Source organism: Varroa destructor, unplaced genomic scaffold (genome assembly GCF_002443255.2).
Source record: "Varroa destructor unplaced genomic scaffold, Vdes_3.0 BEIS01000002.1, whole genome shotgun sequence".
NCBI lineage: Eukaryota > Metazoa > Arthropoda > Arachnida > Mesostigmata > Varroidae > Varroa > Varroa destructor.
The window spans coordinates 14,986,334-14,998,517 of record NW_019211455.1 but is presented as its reverse complement, the minus strand read 5'-3'; the positions used below and the strand labels follow the sequence as shown (position 1 = coordinate 14,998,517).

The following is a 12,184-nucleotide window of genomic DNA, read 5'->3' as shown; positions in this document are numbered from 1 at the left end:
TTCATCAGTCGGCATTTCATCGAACTTTATCAATTTATCAATCAATTTGATTGAAAAAGATTTGAAAATTTATTTCAATACATGAACCGGCAAAACAATTGAGTTTGTTAATTTGTTTGAAATGTTGATTCTTTTCGCAAAACAGAAAAGCACAACAGGCACAAGCATAGAAAACAATAATCTTGAAACATGCCTTTGTAAAAACAAAGTATGACCTACAATACCAAATTAACTATGGTCTAGAAATGGCTGAGTCTTCCCCCTTCTCGGATAAATTTCGCGTAATTTAACCGTAACTATGCATAACCGTAACCATGATAGCGTTCTTGGTACACAAGATCGAATGATTCGTATATTTTACCGACAAGCAAATAAGACCTGCATTATGTAGTATCAAAAAATCACTGACATCTGCGATAACAAAAATTCTGGTTCGAAAAGCTTTCATGTTACCTTAACTGGTAGCTACCAACTGCCTCGCGTGGTCACTGTTGTTGATGAGTTGTATTAGTTGATGTCGTTCCTGCTCTGACAATGAAACAGCATCCAGAGGCTTCTCAGAGGAGCGATCTTCTGCTTAATTTTCGTTCACTTCGACAGGTACTCAGTGCTCAAACGTTCCAAATCTGATCGCGTAACTGTGATAAATACACTCCATCTCATATAATCTAACTTTGTAATAATGGTAACTTTCTCAGAATCCACACAGAGTTCATTTACGCTTAGCAAACGTCATGCTCTTCACGTTCGCAAACAACAAATTGATTATAGATTAAATGTCGTTCTCTTCATGCCATTAAACGTCGTTCTTTTCTTCACGCCTGCACAACAACAATTTGATTAGATGTACATCCTTTCTTTGAGGAGAAATTGAAAACAAATACGGGCAATGAGGTTGCTGTCGGGAATTTTCTTCCAATAGATTTCTTCTTTCTTAGCTTACAAAAGTCGTTTTTATTCATCCACCGCCAACACACAGACCCTGTTTCTTGTCTAATACTACATGTAGAAATGCACTGTCGTTATGAGTCACCATTGGGACATGTTTCCAGTACTGCTAACAGTTGAACAGTTAGCTGAATTAGCTGATAACAATTGCAAAAATAAACATTTGAAGTTGCCAACACTCTTCGTTGCTGAATTGATGTCACCGACTCGACTGACTTCTTAAGAGTAATAACAATGCTAGCAGGATGATGGTTTATTGAAAGGTTAGGCTTCTATAAACAATGGGGCCCATCTCGATTGTGGGGTTATTTCTGAAGAATGTAGAGATGACCTCATTGAAGATTACTCCGCAGCACTAATGCTTTGTGTGTGCGAAGACGTTATATTTTGTTGTCTTGAAACAAAATACTGACACAGTTTTAGCATTCAACGACGCAGCTTTTTGCTACACCATCACAACTTAAGTAAACAGTGTCGAGGTGAGGATCTTCGTTGCTGTCATCGACTAGATGCGAAATGCGTCGAGCCTAAAACAGCTCATAGCTTACTCAAACCGGTAAACACTGTTTCTCTTCATTCGTGCGAGCACAACAGGTCTTACTTGATTTAGCGGGTGCGTCAACAGCAGAACTAAGTATCAAGCCGACACGTACTGCTAAAAGCTGTTGATAAGTCGAACTGTGAAAATCGGTCGAACTGCTTCTATCCCTCGTATTGTTAGAAGAAAACGTCAACGGTGAACGCACCATTGATTCATCACAGGCGCCGATTGCGACAAAAAACACTGTCCTCGCGCTCAAGGCAATGTAAACGGGAAAAATTAATTATATAAAGCGGCAGAATTTCGAAGTATAGGAAAGGCTAATAGCCAGCAGGTACACGAAACTATGGCTCGAGACCCGTAGGCCAAACATTACACAACAAACTGTGGCCACTCAATTAGGAACGCAAAGCCACTACTACTGCCGTCAACCGCTGCCATTCGTCGCTCTGTAATTTCGTCCTCTTCTGGCAGGACTGCCGATACTCAGCACAACACAGCAGTTATATAGTCAAACAACTGTCGATCGTGTCCCATAAGCGCTGCCAAGAAACAGCACAAAGCACCGAGTGCATCGGTGCTGGGGGAAGGATTGGGGCAGGGAAGCGGTAGGAAAGGGCAGATGTCATTAACAACAAACTGGCTGACCGCGTGAAATCCTGTATGGGAATCTTTTAAGTCGTCTGCTACTCTAGGTTCGTGTATCGAAGGGACATTCAATACTGACGAAATGGGTGCGCGCGCAAATTTGAGTCAGAGGAATTGAAGACAATATATGGTCTTCTGTTAAAGCCTTGTTGCAATTGCTTTTTCAGTTTTTTTAAATTAAACTGTACTTATTAATGTAATAAAGCGTTGCTTCTTTTTTACATGAGTTGTGAAAAAATGAAAAAAATTAATTCTTATAATCAACAAATTTTTATAGTCCTTCATGAAGGTGCACCGAAGAATTAAACAAAAGTAAATTACATTGCTTGTAATGTCAAAAAACGGATATACCCATTTAAAAGGGGCACCGGCAGAAAAAGTGAATTACATGATCCTGTTTAACATATTGGGTGAAAATATCACGAACGTTTTTTATAAACTAAACTTTCGAGATTATTGCACCTCGGTTGTAGAACTAACGAGACTCTACTTGGCAGGCGTCAGAACAAGTAACGAGGAGATCTGGACAACGCCACGCGAAGACAAACCCACTAGGCTCTAGAGGACATCGGCTACGGTATGAGGCCATGCCGCTGGACGAGCGTGGCCCAGTTAAAAAAAATTGCAAGCACGATAAAATGGATTTACGTTTACAGTTATGCATACGCAGAGCAAGTGGCTGCAAGGTGCTTGTTCTGACCGACCAATGACAAAACTAAGCCCATTCTCTTCAGTTCTAGGTATATAAGCTTACTCGGATGGCGCGGTGGTTTCTGGTTGATGCTGTAAGTCTCGATAAAGACACGATGTTACACAACTTTTGTAGATAAAGTTATTTATTTTGAAGTGGACGGGCTCAACTTCGTCGGTGACCGGCAGGAAGAAACACTTCGGAGCCATTGGCTGTGTCTTTACATAAGCGTAGATGTGTATTTATGAACGGATTTATAATAATCATGTTCGCATCCTTTTAATTGGGCCGCGCTTTTCCAACGGCATATCCTTATACCGTAGCTAGTGTCATCTAGCGCCTAGTGAGTTTAACTTCGCGTAGCGTTGTTCAAATTTCCTCGTAATCCCTTCCTATGCTTGTTATGTGAGATTTCGGTGATTCCAAGACTAACTAGTTCCGTAACTTCCGGCGCCACCATTGAGGGTATCTTGCAGGACTTCGCGGCAACAGTCTTACATAATTAGGTCTCCCATCGTCCGGAAGCATATTCTGTATTGTAAATGCGGTTGTGCGTTCTCCTCAATGGAATCGATTCCCGTTTTCTTCCATCCGTAAATTCGCAAATTATGCGGTTTGTTGAGAGTGCCCGAACTTACCAGGCGGCGTCAACCTGTACTAACAGCATAATATTTGTGCTACCTTTCCCAGCAGCACAATTAAAATCGAACGGTTACAGATAACATCAGTAGTAGTTGTCAACTTTAACGGTAAATCACTCGGCGGTTTCGTGGATGACGATTTTTTCCTTCGTTTTTTCGTTTTTTGGTTAGTTTCTCAGAGTTGCTTTCGTATCCTTGTGCAGGACCTTGATCAGGTTTAGCGCTGGTTCCAAAACCCCCAACTTCCCTTTCATTTTTAGCTATCCTCCTTGCATGCTTAGGTTTTGCAGACGGCGTCGAATAATGCAAATTGAAAAGGCCTTAACCATCGAAGGCGTTCGGGCAACGAATGTTGTCGAACACATTGGCCATCGAGGCTGTCCCAACGAAACATTTCGATGACGATACCTTGTTCTCAGCGCGTTGTGATGCTGCTTTTTCTGTTTCTTTCGCAACAACCATTATCGAATCATCAGTTGCTGTTACTGGTGATGTCGGTGACTAGCCCTCTTGTATATGGTAATGGTATCTTACCCCATTGCCGTTTGCCAATTAACAGCTTGTCCAAAATAGAAAATTCACATTAAGACTTCCCACAATAAATTTACTTCTGGTCACTTGAACTTGGACTATGAAGCTTTTGGTTCATCACGATAAAGCACAGCTAAACGAGCATTTGCTACGGTGGGTTTTAGATTATTTCCCAGGCATTGACGCCGATACCGCTATATAATAACGGTGTGTGGCTAGAAACATCTTACTTGAGTCGATAATAAATGTGTAAGTAAGTAAGACTGCGAATACACTGCATACCGAACACTGTTGAAGCTTCAGTCTTTTTTTTCTAATGAAAATCTTAATGCCAAATGAGATTACTTTTACGTTTACTTTGAACAAATGTGTAACTTCACGCTTACCGTAAGACTCATGCTGAATAAAAAACGTAGACTTTAAGTTCAGGTTATTGACTACTGCTTCGAAATTTCGGCATAATTAGTAAATTTTGCACGGAACATTTGAAAAAGATTTAGCAGAAGCAGTTTAAAAATACTGCGTCAAGCTGCTTTGCGGGATTTCCTATCTTTTTTTTGGAAATCTTTTATGCAAAATCCCAGTATCGATTAAAAGCTTTATTTGACCAACTACACTCCTTCTTAAGTTTAAATAACACACACTTATTTTAGGTCACGTTATTTTCAAAACTATCTCAATGTATATTTTATCATTCAATTCATAAACTAAAATTTGACTGAAATAGTAATTACGAACTTATTAAAACAAAAGGCGAGCAGTCAACGCGGCGTTTTGGTTGACCAAACTTTTTGTCGAAAGTGACCGAGGTCCTGTTTTAAGTCCTGCAAACCAAACGCACTATATACCCTGTGCAAGTAACAGGAATGATTTATTTGAGGGTAAGAGGTATATAGTATCATTAGTGTTCCCATACATTTCTGGATCTCGATTCCGAAGTATATTTTTTACTTTCAGTTCCTGGGCAGAAAATCAGTACTCTGTAGGTGCATCAAGATATCGATTTCCACTAAGTGTTGCTTGTTGCTTTGTTAACGCCCAGCAGGAAGCAAAGTCTGAAGACGGTGCTACGAAGGTAAGTGCTACAGATTGATCAATAGTTTTTGGCCAAGCTGCACTACGAAAGAATGAATATTGTATTTCTCATATGTGCTATATTCTTTCAGTATTAATATCATGCAACAAGGAAAAGGATCTATTACATGATACAAATTAATTCTATTATATTTACTTATATCTTGTAGAGCCTATTTTCTTTCTCGTTAGCTTTCGCTAATGAACGTAAACCTATTTGCAATATAGTTTTTGACGCAGGAGTCTGATGAGAAAATAAGAATAGTTAACATTTGGAACTCCATGGACAGCTGATTTCTGTGTGAAATAGAACCAAATGGAAAAAAGCTTGATGTAGAAACGTCCATACAATGAAAATGCTCCTTTATTAAAGACCAGTTTTACAGTTGGCTCGGAATGTGTCAGAGAAGTAAATTATTTTGCATATTTTCTAGGAGGTACTTCAAGCATGCGTATACATGTCCCACTGCACGAGCTAACTAACTTAGTAACTACACATATTGCATTCTAAGTACAAATCACTAATCGCCTTCTAATTAGCCAAGTAACTGAATATACAGAGCTCCAAATTAAACTTTTCAAGCCTGTTCAAAGCGTCAAGTTCAGTCAGAAGATGAAGCTCAACAAAAAAATTTTGCAGAGTGTATTTGGATCGTTGCAAAATTTTCACGAATCCCTTCAGAGGCGTGTATACCCTAAAAGAATTGGTAGTAGAAGACTCACTTGCAAATTTAAAGCAAAGTGCCCAATTGTACAGCTCAAAAATACGGGTTTTTAAAGCAGCATAAGTGATCGGATTCAGTAAATTACATAAAAGTCATAGAACTATGACTATTGTCTGCACCTTTGGTTGGTTTTGCACGTCTCAATCTTTTTTATGGTGTGTTATTAAGGAAGTATCGTATTTTCGTAGAATGCTTTCTTCAGGTAACAGCATAGCTCTTTTCAGAGACACCTATGCAAAAAATGCAAGCTGCTTAGAACGATGCAGTAAGAGTGGCGCCTGGTTTAGGTTGGAATGTATCCATAAAGCATTTCAGCACCGTGGTGCTGCACATTTTAAGTACTACGTTCTAAGCCCTATGAAGCTATAGCTAATGGTTTTATAAAATTCATTGGTGGTCTGACACATAAAGAACTTGACTAGTATTTTTTTTAGACTTACTACTGCTCCAAGCCCCGAAAAATATCTAGGGCGCAACTCTGTAATTCCAGGGAAAGACATGATTCATACAAGACACACTCCACAAGTCTACGCTAGTGATCTGAAATAGGTTTCTCTTAAGTCTCAACTAAGGAGATACTTAACATATTTTACAAGTAGGAAATTAAGAAGTATCACGTACGGAAACACATATAATTAAATGTATGTAGGAATAATACAGACCTCGTGTAAGCCTTTTTTTGAAATAAAACAAATTAAATATTGTTTGCCAATTGGACTAAGCCAATGATGGAACTAGTAAAGCCAATATGTAGGCTAGCTAGCACACAGACGTCACGAGCGTCCTTTTTAAACTAAAGGATTATCTTATCGTTAAGCAAATAAATCGTTACGAAAGAAGGCAAGGCGAAGGTTGTACAATTGGGTACACTATATTTTAACATTGCTGAATTTACGAGTTTTACGTAATACAATTGATAAATGCTTATCGTTAAGAAAAAACAAACGCGTAGGCATGACTAGAATTTTCTCTGCACAATTTTCATATCCCGAACAAGGTTACTAATATCTTATCTTGATATACATAGTAATTTAAAAATCGGTTACTTCACATCTCATTAAAAAAAAAGGTTATAGCTTCTTAGTTATTTTTGTGCTCGACGGTTGATTATTTTATGCTTAATGAAAATAACTATAGCAATGGATCTCAATTTTTTCAAACATCTTTTATTTAAAAATATGTAAAGCATATGTTTATTACTTTGATTTGTTGTATTGGTTATTCAGGCATTTGATTATCATAGTATAAGGATTTTTTTAAATTTAGACAAAATTCTGGGAAAATTATATTTTGTATTTCAAAATTTTTAGGTATTTTAGAAATTTTAAAAATATGAAAATTATTTTTCTGAAAATGTTTCAGGAATCTCAGAAAAATACTCATAGTATTATCGTTGACGATGCAAAAAAATACGTAAAACCTATTTTTCTTATATTTCTATAGCAGGTACCCGTTACCTGCTATAAAAATCTAGGGTCGCCATCTAAGTTTTGCTAAGCCACAGGATGTTTTCAACGGTAGAGAGAAAGCACAAACACATAATAAGAAACTTCACGTCTGTTTTCAGTATATATGCTTGTTATGAAACAACTGAAACGGAAAAAAAAGTGTAGCAATTTACCACTTTCAAACAAAACTAAAACAAACCTTTGTTCACACCCACGCAACTAAATCATTTCAAATATACTTGGCAAATCAAAAGCGCATTAATTCTAATAAGTGAAAGATAAAACAATCTTTATTAAGAAACAATCTTTTGTTCTATCAGATGTTGAGGTTAAGAAAATAACTCATCATTATAGAAACCTCCTCAATATTGCGACCCCTCTCGCGATCCGTCAGATAACCCTTTTCGCAACTCCCGGCTTTCAAAATGAAGCCAGTTCGCGTCATACTAGTATATAAGCTTAAAATAGACTTACTTTAAAATAAACTAAACTGTTTAACCCTTATTATACTCGCTGTGACTCGCTGCTCCTCTTATATGCACTCTGACCACCTTGAAGATGGTTATGAAACTAATTACATATCGAACTCATTGCATAAACGATGTTACATATTTCCACTACTCCTTTCGACGCGCATACCGGTACTCCTTCTTCGCATCCTTCAGAAGCGACACTTTCGGATTATGGTAAATATTTACACGATTTGTTTATTCTGTGTGAGTTAATCAGTTCCAATTTTCACGCTTACTCTATATTTAAGGTAACTTAACAAGAGTTTAGCTTCTTTAGCATTAAAGTCTGGATTGGGTATGTTATTAATTAATTACCGAACTCTATTCGCTTCGAAAGGATATATATATAAAATAACCCCCATTTGCACATATAATTTTTATTTCTGTAAGTAATTTTTTCTTGCAAGGGCGCGTACCTAATCTAAACATATTACATATTCTTTACAACGTAATCTACAGTAGATCTATGCGTATAAATACAAAAAAATATTTGGTAATTACAACCTTATTCTCTATTTACATATCACTAATAATGAAAAGAATGTTTAGCTTTTTTCTGCTGCAAATGTTTCGCTGTTTGGGAAACGGACAAGGGACACGATGAAAGAATGTTTTATTAAGGTATTCTTTCACATCGCAGTGTTAGTGTGCAGGTGCTCCGTAATGTTGAACATAAAATTCGCCATTTTTTACCAAAATCCTCCCGAGTGCGTGCTATCACAGATGCTATTAGTCAATTGCAATAATTGGCACAAGTCACTGTACTACGAAAAAATGGTCCAATGAATACTTTGCTTTACTTTACAGAAGCCTTGATTAATACGGCTCATGTATGACTAGAACTACCAGCATAATATTTGTCTTATGTAAGCCAAGTGTAAGATTCAGCCCCACCGGCTGAATCTATTCCCGCCAAAAACACTACTTTTTAATTCTCAATTCCTTTCTCAAAATAGACTCCTAATCGATAAAAGGGTGTGGCTAGTGCTACCAGATAGAAGTTACCCTGGTTAGGTCCCCACCTTCCAAAACGAGCTAGCTCCCTGTGATTCTTGGTAAATCTATATGGTGTTCCTGCATAACATGCAAATCCATAGTTGCCCAATAAGTGCAATTATGTGGATCAACTGTACCGACTAATTTGAATACTCTAGACAATCTTTCGCTGAGAACTGTGTATTCTGCTCGTATTTTTCCTTCGTATTGTATTCTTTCATTCGTATTGTATTCCTTGGTCTGGATTATTTTCATAAATAGTATGTGCTATTGTTGAAGTGTAAATTTTCTATTTACAATGTTTGATTTGCTGATAGTGAGTTCACCATTTCGTTGTCTTGTAGACTGTTTGGATGTTTGCAGATAACTTTTTAGTACATTTTCTCGGCCGGTGAAGCTTGCTATGGGTGGATCTGTTTGGAATTCTCTGCGTTATTGTTTATTTTTGCTAAATTTTTATACTTCTAAGAACATTTTAAAATTAATGTTCTTTCCTAAAAAAGTTAAACTTGGTAAAGATTACTTTCGACCAACTACATTCTGAAAAAACAATGAGGAAGTTATGACTCGTTAAACGATGTACACATTCTTTTTTTTATGTTTCTTGCAAAAATCAAGCATCTATTTATTCGAACCATTGATCGATTAAGTCGAAACAGCTATGACCTTGGTGACTCTGTGCATGCTGAGCGAAAACATGGAATATGCGATCAGCTTTTGTATTTGACATAGATTATCTTGTAACTTGTGTTATATTGAATATTGAATGTCAACTGAACACACCCCCCAATAACATGTGCAAAGCAGAATTTTTTTTTACGGGTTATACGACACTTCCCCATGAGTTATGTATGAGCATAAAGCTACTGACAATTGTACTATCGCGGCAGCCAGCGTCCGGGATCCAGCTACATGATAATTATGTTTTATTCGCCAGCGATGTCGAGAGCGGGGACAAATGAAGGATCTCTGCCAGAGTTTGTTGTTTTAATGCCATACACACCACAACGTAGGACAATGTGTGCGCCAGTCAGACTCCGTTCGTATATATGTATATGGTGTTAGAAATTTCACTTCTGCTCCTACGCACGGGTAGTACAATGTTCCGTAATCGCTGTATAATAACATTTTCTTGTTCTGCTTGTTCTGAATCATTTTCACAAAAATACACTTATCTCGTGGTCGAGCATGAGCAGTGACGTATAGCATAATATAGCAATGAAGTTGACCGGCCCCGTTTGTTAAAGCTTTGTTTGCAAACCCGACTACTTTGAGATGTTAGGTTGCTCAATTTGCTTTCGGTTACCAACGGAAGTACCGCCCACCGCGCGCATTCGCAAAACACAAATGTCCGCATTTACCCAAATACTCGAGTGTACTAACCGAAGCAAGCTATGCCCCTGGACAAAGCCAGTTATCTTTTCTTGGAGAATGACCACGGTTTAAGGGGTCCTTGCAACGGCAGACATTGCTGCGGCAGAATCGATATAGGTAGACCCTGAATATGCCACACACCGTATTGAACTACTGAGCAGTTCTGCCCACGCCCTTCGACAAGATTTGACATGACGTAGTATTTTCGAGTGAAAATATAGGCAAAACTCATGACTTGTTGATTCATTGAAGTTGGTGGTCGTAATTATATGACCACTGCATGACAGCAAGAAAGATCCGCGAGTTCATCCATTTGACAATATGTGTAAGAGTGAGCGGGCGGAATATTTCAATTGCAGAGGCTAGCTAAAGTGCAACACTTGTCGTAATTACTGATCTAATTTCAAATCTTTTTGTAATGTCTAATTATCACTATAAAAATCGCCAGCTATGATAGAACCGTGTGACTGTGACTAAATAATGTTTCTCTCTTATGCGTATACCGTAGATCCTTTAAACCTGACACAATGGCGGGCCGTAGAACTCTTAGAAGAATTTTTAAAATTAAGAGAAGAGCCACGGTTTGTCCTAATGCTCATTAATGATCTAGTTAAGTTACCTTCTTTTTGTCACACCAGGAAACAGTAAACCAGTTGATTAAATACATCCCTGTGCTTCTAAGTAGCCCACTCTAGAATCCCGTGTCTATCTGATTGAAATGCTTTCAGTTCAAATACTGCTTTTTCTCTCTGCGGATACCCTTATTTGCTCAGTCAAGAACATGCGGGATAGATTGCTTGTAGTGCGGATCCTGCTCCTTGCTGAGCTATCTTTTTTGGAAGGCGTTCGGCCCTTCTATTTCTATAAAGTTCATTCATAACTTGCGGAATCAGATTTCACTTCGTCGTAGTCAGTTTCGAGACATTCGGTAAATATACTCTATACGGTAAGTATACGGCAAATATATATAATTTATTTTTAAAAATCTATTCATAAAATAAATGTAGGTTCAACATTTTCTTTCTGTTCCATTCGACTTCGCATATCGGAGCGAAATCAATTTTTTTTATTCGTATGACATCTGAACTATAATTTAAACGAATCAGATTCCGGTGCTTCAATTTAACAAGTGACCTTACATAACTCACTAATTCGTTCAAAGACGGTTTTTTTTAGATTTGATACTACAATGCACTAGAATCGCATATGCTTGCAATAGAAAAGTCGAACCCAGTTGTGATCTCCATTATATAAGGCAAATTCTATTGATCAAAATCCGATATATATATATATGTAGCAATTGGTTTGTGTTGAAAACGTCTCCATTAGGCTTACGTGGGTATCACTTCCTATTCAAAAAGAGACGGCATGGCAGTCGTGATTGTTTATTCACTGACTTGTGAAACGTTGGGACAATCTGCTGTTACTTGTATGCGTCTTACAAAAATCAATACCAATTTGGCCCACTCTCTTAAACAAAACACGGGATCCACAAGGCTCTGCCAATAATTTCCGCCAAAAAAATAACCCACATCAACCGATATTTAATACTTACAGGGAGAAAATGCAATAGTTAGTAATAAAGTAGAAGTGTTGTAGAGATTGCTTTGGCAAACTCAATAAGGATTTGTAATGTACAAACATTTAATGACCTTTAAGCATAATCACGTGTAATCCTTTCTTTAGTTTTACTAATATAATCGAAGCCAGAAACCCCGCCAACAACTTATGTTATACAACCAGTTTGATTAAATAAAGAAACGATATGTATAAATAATATGTTAGGCTCGTAGAAATACACCGAAGTAAACAAGTATATTATCCTCGTCGTCTACTAGTATATATTGCAATGTGAGTCACCGTTTTTCATACGAAATTCCTAATCATATCTACATGTGGATGAAGGTGCTGAGAAGAAACTGTCTAGTCCATCCATGTATACTATAGATACATATACACGAATTTGAGATACACATAGCGTTATTTCAGCTAACATATACTGGGGCAGTATACCTGGATACGGGTCAGGTAGGCGGTATCGAAAGTAAGCCTAAC

General features: G+C 37.6%; 1 protein-coding gene across 4 annotated transcripts in view; it reads right to left on the bottom strand.

The window, feature by feature from the left end:
• sina (E3 ubiquitin-protein ligase sina) overlaps positions 1 to 2,077 on the bottom strand; it is a 29,155-nt gene extending 27,078 nt beyond the window's left edge. Inside the window, exon 1 of one of the 4 annotated variants that reach the window (XM_022789806.2) lies at positions 454 to 2,077. The gene's annotated coding sequence lies outside the window, so the exon portion shown is untranslated. The remainder of the gene's footprint in view (positions 1 to 453) is intronic. The other 3 variants (XM_022789808.2, XM_086981140.1, XM_086981141.1) reach the window with 3 other exon arrangements.
• Positions 2,078 to 12,184: the final 10,107 nt, after the last annotated feature.